Here is a 13,012-nt window from a genome sequence, read left to right on the forward strand (position 1 = left end):
ATAATAATGGACCTTCATTATTTGTGACAATTTGGAAAACCTGATCCTGCTATCAGCTGTGTGTATGGCTGAGGGCTGGGGGTGCCACTTTCAGTTGCCTGGTACACAAAATTTCAGTGAAAGCCTAAGTTCCTCAATTTCTACTACAATATCTCAAGTTATTAACTTTGTCATTTCCTCAATTCTGAGTGTTGGAAAGGATGCCATAAACTTAAAATCACACCTCTCTACGAATTTCTATTATTGTTATAAGAAACATCCTATCTGAAAGAGATCACAGAAAAATATATCTTCTATTTTTTCCTGTTTGTTTTAAGTATTTGACACTTCTTTGTCTGTACTCTACTCACGCCTCCCAAGTATTGTAATTATTATTTGTTTGGGTCTTTCATACTAGGGACATAAAAGATTAAATGGTCAAACAGTTAGCCGGTAAGTATTAGCCTTACTGACATGCTTACCTGGTAACCAGTTAACCTGAGGGCAGGGCTGTCAGGAACATCCCCCTGCCATGGTGGCACAACCAACAGGATCTCGGACACACCAGGGCCAGAGCAGCTCCCAGCCTATGGTGCAGTCCCCCACACCAACATGGCAGGGCTGGAGTGGCACAGCCTGGCCAAAGCAGCCCCTCCACCCATCCATGATATGGCCGGGTGAGGCCGGAGCCCTGCGCTGGGGCCCACAGCCCTCCATGGTTAACTAGTTAAACTATTAAAAGTATATTGTTTAACCAGTTGACTTTTTCACTGGTTATTTATGTCTCTTTAATAAGGGAAGAAAAAGTTTAAAAGATGACCATAAAAACAATAACATGGGATAAGTCTGAGCAGGTGTAGTGCTTGAAACATCTTTTAACACAATTTTAAAAACTGATTAGATTTCAAGTTGACTGTCCCTATACTATGTAACATCAACATTTACTTTTCAAGTGTTTTGCTAGAATAGCCGCCTCCCCCTTTAAGGAAAAAAGCATTTTAATAAATTCTGTAATGTGCAATCACTGAAGTACGCTAATCGGCATGCTCTAGAAGCTTTGCAGAAGAGAGCTGCTCTTTTGTGAAACTTAAGACCAATGCACCTGACAAGGTGCACAGTGAAGGAGGCATCCTTTCAACCTTCACTAACTTTCACTGGATACCTTCAGTTTTTCCATTTTTTCTTCTAGAGAAGCAGGGCAAACTCACTCATTTGCCTATATATATGAGTCCTTGTCAAAAATTGAGAAAAGCCAAGGGAAGACTCCTTGCATTCATTCAAGAACTGATTATTTGTGGCAATGGGAGCAGGAACAGAGGATTTTCATTGAGAGGACTGCATAGGGAGGGAGCTTTGCCTTTTAAACCAATCTTCAAAAAAATACAGATGCTACTGCAATACAAATAATAAACACATAGATGTGATAATTTCCAGTAAAGTCTGGTACTTTCTTTTGCTGCATTGGCGGGTGGAAACAGGCAGCAAGTATTGTTATTACATGTCTTTTTGCTCCCTCGGCCCCACCATATTATTTGAACTAATGTGTCAAGTTCTTTCATAAAAATTCCCCTTTTCCCTTGGCATTTCAGTGAGAGCAATCCATCATTGGGCCTTCTCCAAGGGGAATGAGTTAGCAACAGAGGCACTCTTCATGCAATTTCAGTGGAGTAGTGGAAAGCTGAGGCCAGTGAGGAGGAAGAATGGTAACAAGGACCTTAGAATATGAAGGACGATGAAACCACCTGGAAGATGTAAATTAAATGAAGAGTGGGAAATACAAAACCAAAAATCATCAATTTAACAACAGCAATCTAAACTGTAAAAATGCAGCATAACATAGGACCTGAATCTGCACTCACTTTCCACCAAATCAATTGCAAATAAACTACTGATTTACCCTCTTGTGGGAAGCACATCGCCCTCATATTATTAAGACTCTAATAATACAAACTCTCTATAAGTACTTCTGTAAGTCGTGAGTGTCAGATCTTTAGTTGGTATAAACAAGCATGACTTCAATGAAGCTACATTATTTTGAACCCTTGGAAGAATTAACCCATGGGCTATGTCTACACTGGTACCCTTTTCCGGAAATGCTTAAAACGGAACAGTTTTCCGTTATAAGTATTTCCGGAAAAAGCGCGTCTACATTGGCAGGTTGCTTTTCCAGAAAAGCACTTTTTCCGGAAAAGCGTCCGTGGCCAATCTCGACGCGCTTTTCCGCAAAAAAGCCCCGATCGTCATTTTCGCGATCGGGGCTTTTTTGCGGAAAACACTACTGTGCTTTCTACACTGGCCCTTTTCTGGAACAGTTTTCCAGAAAAAGGACTTTTGCCCGAACGGGAGCAGCATAGTATTTCCGGAAAAGCGGCTGATTTCTTACAGTAGATTGTCAGTGCTTTTCCGGAAATTCAAGGGGCCAGTGTAGACAGCTGGCAAGTTATTCCGGAAAAGCGGCTGATTTTCTGGAATAAGTGGCCAGTGTAGACACAGCCATGGAGTATTTCATGCTTCAGTGGTGTGAATGGTGGATATTTGCATGGATTTGCTTTTTTCAAATCAGCAGTAGAGAGTTGGCTCAAGACATTTCGTATATGGCTTGCTATTTTATGTGTGAATAATACTGTGCATATTCAGCTGGATCAGAGATAGAAATATCCATTGCGTTGTCTCCTTTTGCTTTTACGGTGCCATAAAATAAAGTTTAATAGCATTTTGGTTCTGCTTATGATATAAATCACAGACGTGCAGCCTGGATTTCTTGATTATTTTGGTTCACTGCAACAGACCTTCTGATTCAACAGAATGTTCTCTTGTGGCTGAAAGTCTTTCTTGGATCAAGTGCAGCTAGAAGCTATTGTGGGTAAGAGAGTAGCATAGATAACTTTCAGAAAAACAGCTATTCATAACTTGCAGTATCGTCGTATCATCCTTTGCTTAGATTGCAAACCTGCTATATATGTGCATCATTTCCTTCCTGATGGCCCACAAAAAATATAAATAATTAATTTATTAATTAAAGTAAAGCCTAAGTATGTAACACAGCAAACCCCTCTTATCTGAGTCATTTACATCTGAAACTCCCTTCTGTTCCAGTCTTTGCATGAATCACTTCCACAGGATTTCTTCTGATTATCCAAATCGGTTTGTCCAATAATTTTTGTTTCCTGCAGCATTGCAGATAAATGAGGTTATACTGAAAGAAAATGAGAACTCACACCATTATAGTGTAGAATTTCTTGGCTCTTTAGCTGGTCTTTTCTCACTCAAGAGACTCTCCATGTAACACAAGGTATAATGTAACAATTTAATGTATATATTCTTGTATCCAATATTTTTCCTAACTGCTGTATGTTCAGATTTGTAAACTGGAATAACTATTCAGCCATGTTTTAATAACTAACATTAAGAAAAAAGAGTGGGGGATTTTGGTAGCCTGTTATAAAGTGCCATAGATGACTTAAAAATCTTCTTCGTTTTTCATATTCCTGTACTTAAATGGAAACAAAAGCACTAATATGTAATTAAACTCAATGGGCCCAATTTTCAGAGGCCTCAGCCCAGACTTAATTTGTGCCTATAATACAATCTATACAGCCCATTCCTTTTTAATTGCTAAAGGAGTCCTTTAGCTCAGCTGGTAGGATCTTTTGCTTGTGGTGCTGGAAATCCAGGATTAAATCCCCTAGCTCAGTAAAATATCTATGTCTATGTGGACATGGTTAATTACATGTCCATTCACCTTTGTTTTTTTGTGAATTAGATTTTGGTAGGGAAGCATGAATGGGCTCCCTAATCATGGCTGCTAAATCTTCCTCATGAATTCAGCAGCACAAAAGTCCACTCACCACCTCTTATTGCTTATATCTTTCTAACATCTTACATCTATCAGGGATGGTCTAGATGGTACTGGACTTGATGACCTCTCGAGGTCTCTTCCAGTTCTAGTGTTCTATGATTCTAAGTTCTAGATACGATACAACCATCTAGTAGCAGTTATGAAGAGCACCTCGTGTTCCCTGGTTTAGCCTCTTAACCTGTCTGCTTTTCTTTTGGATTCTCTAGTAGATGAGCTAATTACCTCATTAACTTGTCAGGCTAGAGACAGGCATAAATACTCCCTTCTTTCTTAACCACACCCAGTGCCCTGGGAGTGCTAAGCAACTATAGTGTTGACTTCCTTCCAGCCTAGTTTGAAGCTGTTAGCAGCACCCTGTATTGTATTTTTGGGACTGTGTCAATTTTATAGGTCCTGGCACCCTGGGAAGCCTTCTTGGACATGGATGACATTCTTAGAGAAATTATCCAAAAGTTCTTCCCGGCAAGAGGTGCTCAGTTCTGGGCGTGGAGGCATTTTGGATTAGCAAGGTGATTCAAAGTCTGAAATAATTCAGCGTGGTATGATTTAGTGTCTGATTCTATGGTGGAGTGTGGGATTTCTTTGCTCCTTTTGTGGTCAGGAATAAGCTTGCAAGCATTCTTTAAGAATGAGTCTGTTTGCGTCTTTCTGAGTTTTCCATTGCTCTTCAGTTTGAAGTGGGGGTGGAGGGGTGGGGAATTGTTTATGGGTTTTTGTTTGTTTGTTTTTTTGCCACCAGATGTTAGCAAGCTTAAAAGTCTTTTGAGGGGCAAGGTGGAGGAAATGGATGCTTAGATGACAAAGTGGCCACTAAACTAAAATCCTATTCATAATAAGAGTCCCATTGCTCAACTGCTTGCAAAAAGAGAGCTCACTGTGAGCCCACAAAGAGCTTCATGCAGAGAAAGTCCCTCTATAGTCACCACACCCAGGTTATGTACCTAAGCTGCCAAATACCCACTCTTTTTGCAAAACAAATCTAAAATTGTGACACTGCAGTGAAATGGAAAAAAGCAACCTTTGCCCAGGAAATATGTCCAGTACAGTGTTTCTAAAGCCACAAAAGGCAAAGCTGAGAGAGAGTCCACCACACCCAGAAGTCAAGATAACAGCAACAAATAAAAAAAAATACAATCCTGTCATTTTAAAAATTTATTCCCCCCCCCTTCCGCTGGTCCCAGGTGAATTTCCAGGCAGCTACTTAGCTGTGTGGACGATGTAGAGAGAAATGAAGGACATAAGCATGCCAATACTGGATCAGGCTAATGGTCCATTTAGCCCAGTATGCTCTCTTCCAACATGGCCAGTACCTGATGTTTTCAAAGGAATGAAGAGAACAAGGCAATTATTGAGTGATCCTTCATCCTATCATTCAGTCCCAGCTTCTGTCAGCCACAGATTTAAGGACACTCAGAGCATGGAGTTGAGTTCCTGACCAGTTTGGCTAATAGCCATTGATGGACCTATCCTCCATGAACTTAACTATTCCTTTCTGAACTCAGCTACACTTTTGGCCTTCACAACATCTCTTGGCAATGAGTTCCACGGGTTGACTGTGTCTTGCATGGAGGAATACTTCCTTATGTTTGTTGTACACCCGCTATTAAGTCTCCCTTGTGAAAATTGACATTCATCCTACCCTCAGACGATAAACAAAATACAAAGAATGTTCCCCCCCTCCAATTTCCAACTGGTTCTGTGCAATTAGTGAGTTCAAAATTTAACATTTAGTCATGGGTCTATCAACTTGAGGCATGAAGTTAACATTTAAAATAGAGCTGGGGAAGAGAGGGGCAAAGTGCTTACCTGCAGGCTTCGTCTAGATGTGCTTCATTTGAACTGCTAGCAAAATGTCTCCACTCTTTACTGTTTCTTTTGCACTATTTCTGGTAACATCTTTTCTGCTGAGTCTCTCTCTCTTTCCTTCTCCTCTCTCTCCTCCACATACATGGCATTGAATCTATTCCTTTGTTAATGATTCCAGTTAGTGTTTTCAATACACAAAGAACTAAAACGTGCTGCATGAGGGAGGGGGTGGGGAGAGGGCATTAAGGGTTTGCCTAACTGAGCATTCACTGATGTCAATGGAAGGTTTATTACTGACTTCGGTGGGAGCAGAATTAAGCCAACACTAAGCCCTTTTGAAAATCCTACCTGGTGACTTTGCTTTTTTCCTCAGCATCTAAAAGAAAACAAAGATGGAAAAAAGGTCTCCATGGGGGAGAGTGCCCAAGGTGAGTGAGTCCCTTGTTAAGTGAGATCCTTCACATTGAATTGCCACCCAGCATTGCCATCCCCAGCAGAGGCATGAAGTCAGTCTACTTGGAAATAGAATAAACTAATAAATTACATAGCTAAGTACATGACTCTTGCAATGCAGTAATTAGGCAAAAATGTGTGTAGATCATAGGATCTGGATAAGATGTGTGGGTTTGACATCCGGATTGCTGTTCCCATCCGGTTGGTGTCCCAACCACAAGTGTGAAATCAAGAGTTAGGACCAAACATCCATGAAGGTTTTTGTTTTGTCATCTTAAAACTTAATATTAATTATTTCTGTATCACTTCAAAGGCTGGGTGCTTTTCCCCCTATGACCTTGTTCTTCCCTAGCTTTTCCTTGTTCTTAATCTTGTGTATGACGGTGGTTGGACGGTTGTATGTACTGTAAAATCTCAAATATAATGTGCACCAATGCATAATGCGCACCCTGACTTTTTAATTTTATCATAATGAAAAAATCTATACTCTAGAATATGCGGTGTTTCGACTCTCTATTACCTTTAAATTTGGTTGATTTTAGCAATTCTATGTATAGGCCTAGAAAAATATCGATTCTTAGTGATACCATGAGTTGTCAACAGTCTTACTCTGCAGCTGAAAAACTTAAGGTAGTTAGCTATGCTGAGGCTCATGGCAACAGAGCTGCCAGCCGCGAATTTGATGGCATAGCAAAGTTGAACATTTGACTTTGGAGATGGCAGAAAGAGCACTTGCAAGCGTTGCCTCAGTCGAAGATGGATGAGTGAGGTCGAAGCGCTTCATATCCTGAGATAGAGGCCAAGCTGCTTGAGTGGATTACTGAGCGTTGACAGCAAGGTGGTGGCATTAGCATTGCGGAGGTTCGAGTGAAGGCTTTGACCATGGTGAACACAGCCGGGTTTAAAGCTTTGTGTGGCTGGGGCAATCGGTTCATACATTGGCATGGCTTATTGGTCCAACGAGGAATGACAATCGCGCAGAAGCTACCCATGGACTCTGACACCAAATTATGACAGTTCCAGAAGTTTATCATAAAGCTACACAAGGAGCACAGGTATGACCTTTCATTAATCGGTAACGCAGACCAGACACCTTTAACTTTCAATAATCCTTGCGACAGAATGCTTGAAGTGAAAGGTGCCAAGACCATCTCAATTGCTACCACAGGGCATGAAAGGTCGAGGTTTACAGAAATGCTTGTTTGCATGGCCAATGGAATGAAGCTGCTGCCTTATATTGTCTTTAAGTGCAAGACAATGCCAAAAAATGTTATGTTCACGAAGACTGTTCACGTGTGTGTTCACCCTAAAGGCTGGATGGACGAAGCTTTAATGCTTGATTGCCTACAGACGGTTTGGGTGAAGCAGCCGGGTGGACTTAGGAGAAAGCAGTCTGTAATAGTTTTGGATGTATTTCGTTGTCATCGAAGAAAAGGCTTCAGCATGACAAAACAGACTTGGCAATTATTCCTGGTGGAATGACCAAAATGTTGCAACTGCTTGACGTGACAGTTAACAAACCAATGAAAGATGCACTACACAGGAAATGGAACACCTGGTTATTGGAAGGTGAACATACATTTACTTCAGGGGGACATATGCGAACACCGACACTGCAAGACATGACCCAGTGGATAGTGGATGTCTGGCTTCAACTTGATCCCGCTATCATAAGAAAGAGGTTTCTGAAATGCAGCATCTCTAATGTGATGGATGGCAGTGAGGATGATGCCCTGTGGACTGATGATGCGCGCGATCCAAGCGACGATGAATTGGCCAAGGGCGAATTAGGCGAAGACGACAATGACTTGTATTACCTGGATGAAGATGTCAAGGGCTATACCCCGGAAGATATTGCTTGTCTGTTTGACGAAGATGATAACAACAACGAATTTGAGGGCTTTGAAGATGAGTAGAAGATCAATTTCTCTCAATGAAACTGACTATTACCATATTTGCATGTTTGAACTACTGATTTACTTACTTTTTTGAAAGTCTATATGATTGCTAGTCTATGGGAATAAAATTCAACTTCACATCCGGTGTCCATGTTTATAACTTATTTTCATAAATGTCAGCAATTAATTAACTATAAATTATTTCATACGACAAATAAGACATAGATTTCATATTATTTATTGTTTTTAAATATTTTAAAGCATTCTAGGAACCTCTGCCATTTCAGTTGATGTTGATTTCATGTTTACTGCCGTCTTAGGGTGGCGTTGGCATAGCGGCGGTTCGTCGTCTTCTGACACGGAACTGCCAAAATCAAACTTTTAACAATAACTCTTATATATAATAACACCCCGACTTTGACCCCAAAAAAACTCGGAAAAAAGTGCGCATTATATTCGCGATTAAGCTGTATATTAAAGGGGGAAGTAAGATTCAGTGAATTTTGGGGTAAATATGTTATGGAAGAACACTCATTATAACCACATGTGGTATTATTTAATCATGCCAGTGTAAGTGATTAATAAGGAAAACCTGCAAAAGAATGAAAAGACTGACGTAATCTTTACAGGGTATTTTTATGAAATTTTGACACAACGCCTATACGGGACTCTGAAAATGCCAACTAGGGCAGCTGGTGCTCTCTGCATCTTTCTCCTTATTTCAGCTCTGGCCAGGTCCTATCACTGCCGATGAGATGGCAAGTTTCTCATAAATGTTGGGAAGAGAATTAGAGTTCTTTACATTGTGAGGTCGAGATTATGCAAATTGATAGCATTGTTCGTGTTGATGGCAGCAGTGGTAGATGTCATGCCTGATTTCTTGCTGTCATCACGAGTGATTGGATATCAAGTTTAAAAATAAATGATGGCTGTTTAATAGAGAGATGTCATGGAGTTGACAAGGCACCTATCTGGTAGACAGGAGACCTGGAAGCTAGTCATGGCCCAGCTAAAGGCTGACAATGTGACTGGCAAATCAATTGCCCAAGTTATAAAGTGAGGATAATCATATTTACCCACCTTTGTAAAGTCTTTTGAGGTCTATGGAGGAAAATTGCCAAGTATAATTATTACAGGTGTATTTTTTTACACTTTTAAGCCTGTGATATACTCATCTTAAATTCCTTTGCTTATGGATTTAATGTGGTTTTTTTTTTAAAAAAAAAATCTTATTCTTTGTTTAAAAAAAGGCAGGGGGAGTTGGGGGGGGGGGGGGGGGAGGCGGGAACCAGAGGCTAGACAGTGGTGACAAATTGTAGTGAGTCATACATACCACAAACAAAAGTGCTGAGTCTTTGAGGTACATAAAAATTAGCAATATTTCAAAAACTCTTCTCTTTCTCACATATACTTATTAAGTAGTGGTAGCTAATATTCCTTTAATAGATAATAGCATTGCTAGTTAAACATTGAAGCCTTATATTTGTACTAGAAGATTTACCTGGTGTTGCTCTGATCCTTAACTCAAATACATTTTTTTTTCTTGATTTAAATAATTTTCTGGGGTGGGGCTGAGGATGAGGGGATCAGTATGTAGGCTTCCCTGGGGAGAGAGGACAACTTCAAAAGCTTGGGTCCAGGTGAGAAGCACCTGTCCATGGCCGCTGCAGCAGGCACAGCTGGGGGAGGGATGCATGTCTCCCAGCTGTGGGACAGATGCACAAACAAACTCTCTGAAATATATAGTAGATAGCTATACTTCTCTCCACTCCTCCCAGCCCAATGGGATTATAGCTGTCCTGGTCTCCATCTCTGGCCCTTGCTGCCCCCTGTGGTCATTCTGCAGTATAATTTCCTCCTATCAGATCCTACCTTCCCTTTCCATTTTATGAGAAACAATTGAATTCTATGCATATTCCATTATTCTGGCATAGCCAGATCCTGACCTTGCTTTAGTTATAATAAGAGGAAGCTAATTACCAAATGTGGTGATCCCAACTCTTATCATTTAGGAGGAGTTCTAGAACAAATAGACTCACAGACAGACAGATATTTATAAAATATAAATATATATATATATAATATATAAATTTATAAAATATATAGTACGATTTCATTTTGCCTGTAGGGTGTGGATGGAGGGATGAGATTGAGGAATTTATGCTAAATACATGTATGATTAAATTTGACAGTTTTGCCTAATTTTCTTCAAATTGCATGGGGTATCACCATTTGATTTTTGGTCATCTGCTGATATGGCAGGATGCAGGAAGACTTATGCCTTTCTATCAACATCGGAGATATCCTATTAAGCAAATGCTGAAAAGAGAATGAGGAGCTTCCTAGATTGAAAATACTGCTTGGATTTCTGCAGATCTCTTTGTTCCTTTCCACTCCAAGTTCACAACGAGCTATGTGAAGTACAGGAGTTTGTCCAATGTTGAGCAAATAGTAAAGGCGCCTAGCTCCAAACTTGATTGCTCAAAGCGATTCCTGTATATCTGTTTCAAGTATTTACATGATCATTAGCGTGCTCAAGAATGTAATTGGATACCCAATTCTGGAAGCTGGGCTTCTCAATTGAATCAGTGAATGGGGTGTAGAAAACCTAGAGTCCTCACTGAAACTTTTCAGTTTCTGATGCAGGAAGTTAGCTAGCTGCTTAAACTCTCAAAGCTTCCAGTCCACAGCTTTAGAATTTTCCTGGGGTCACAGTCTTTGAACCATTGTTGTTTGATAACCATTTTTACTGTGGTTGTCTAGTCATAACAAGAAGATAATCCTGAGTGAGGCAAACGGATATGATGAGAGACTGTTTGAGGACTGAAGATGCAGCTGGTTCTCTCTCTCTCTCTCTCTCTCTCTCTCTCTCTCTCTCTCTCACACACACATATGCCAGACACTCAAACTAGAATCAGATTCAGTGGCTTTATTTTCCCCTTTGTTAAATAAAAATGTTGTTTCAAGTTCCAGCGAGAGACAGGCCACCATTCTGGCAGGGAAATTCATAAAGCCTTCAAATAAAGGCACAAGAGGAAACTGGAATCAAGGGGAAATGTAAATCAAAAAACTAAATCTATTTGCAATATGCAATTCAAATGAAACTCCTTTCAAAACTCACCTCGCCTGAACTTTCTTGCTTGTCTTATATTAGAATGTGGGCTTGCTACAGAGACTTCACTTTCTTTGTCTTGAAAGAAATCCAGATTTGTCTTCCTGTTGTGCTTTGTAAGATTTGATTTTTCAATACAGGGTTTTGGTTCAAAGCAGGGCACAGAACATAAAGCACTAAATTCATCTCTGATATATCCATATTAACTGCAATGAACTTATACCCAGGATGAATTTGATTCATAGTGTTTGCTTTTTCAACTCTGAAATCTTTTTTTTTTCACATCACCTCCACCCACATTACATGGATTTGTCTCTGTACTGTTTTATTCATTGAATTTAGAATTTGTGAAAGGGCAGTACGGCGGACTCAAAGAACTTTCTTTATCCACAAAACAGAGGCTGGATAGCCAGCAGCAGCACAAGCTTCCCTTCCCCGCCCGCATCTCAGCTCTGTCTTGGAGGAACAACCTCGAGCAATAAGAATCTAATTGCTTTTTCCATCTGGGATCAGCAAGAATTTACTTCTCTCAGTCCTGATGCAGGATCTTGCAACTTTGTTGCCTAGCTGACTTCTATGAGCTCTACGTGGGACAATGCTCGAAGGCCAGTCAGAAGCATCAGCTACAGCAGTGCAGAGTGTTTACTGAGGGGTTATTTGTATAGAATGCATTGCATCTGCATTCTATACTGGTTTCCCATTCACATCTATGTGCAACCGAAGCTGTTTTTCTCAAACTCTGTGATCAAAGTTTACAGATATGAGTAGCGATTCAAATTTTGAGTGCCCAAAAATTGAGACACCATACTGGGGATAGGTGTTCAGAGGTAGAGTCCTCTGTTGTCACTTTACCTTGATAAAACAAAATGTAATACTTTGGAGGATCTGGCCAAACTAAAATAATCTGAGTGTCAGACACTCCAGTGGCAGTTTAAGATCACTGTCTTTATTTCTACACTTTGAAACTATTTTTTGTAATGGTAGGTCATTTAGTATGAAAGAGCAATATGTTTTATTGCAGTTTTTTCCATCTGTACTCTTGTATTGGCATCCATCACCAGAATATTGGCGCACCCAAAGAAATTGTTGGCATGAATTTATATTAAAGTTTCTCTAAGGATGAATAATTATTTTATCATTCATTTGGCTCTCTTCTCACTTTTGAGTTACATTCACATCTGTCATCACATTCTGTTCTGTCCAACCATAGATGCCTTCTCTGTATAGCACTCTGCTATTGGGCTGAAGTACAAGTAGTGTATAAAAGGGGCAGTTCAAAACAAGAGAGAGGACTGGGCAATGTAATTTGAACCTGGATCCAAATTTTCCTATCATTTTGAGGGTATTTTGTCAGGACTCATAATTAGTCAAAACAAATAAAAGACTTAAGGTCAGGGAACAGGGACACGGGCTCAGGGATTCCAATAGGAATGGAGAGAGCATGATTTTTCCTTGCATTGTCCAAAATAACGAGGCTTATTAAAATCGTAGATAATTATGCTTTCATTCTGTCACATCTGCTGGAAAACGCCTGTTAATGCTTGTACATCCAAGAAGGTATTCAAGAACACTTCATCCTTGTGAAAATAATGATCTCAAAACTACAGTCGAGGTCAGGTCAGTGAGACCTAGAGTGAGCTGCTGCCTAAGTGCTGGTCACAAGTTAAAGATGCCTGGAGGCTACTTTAAGTTATGAAAGCTCAGAACACAGTGGAAACATTTTCCCACAAATACATTCATCTGAATTCAAAAGGGAATTTAGATTTGACCAAGTTCAGAAACTTTTCATGTTTTTATGGGTGAATTGAACACTAGGATATTTGCTGCTAAGGGAATGATGGATTGCAAAGATCATAATTAGTGTTGGCAACGCAATTTGGGAAGATTAATAATACCACCTGATTC

Source organism: Pelodiscus sinensis, chromosome 1 (genome assembly GCF_049634645.1).
Source record: "Pelodiscus sinensis isolate JC-2024 chromosome 1, ASM4963464v1, whole genome shotgun sequence".
Lineage (NCBI taxonomy): Eukaryota > Metazoa > Chordata > Testudines > Trionychidae > Pelodiscus > Pelodiscus sinensis.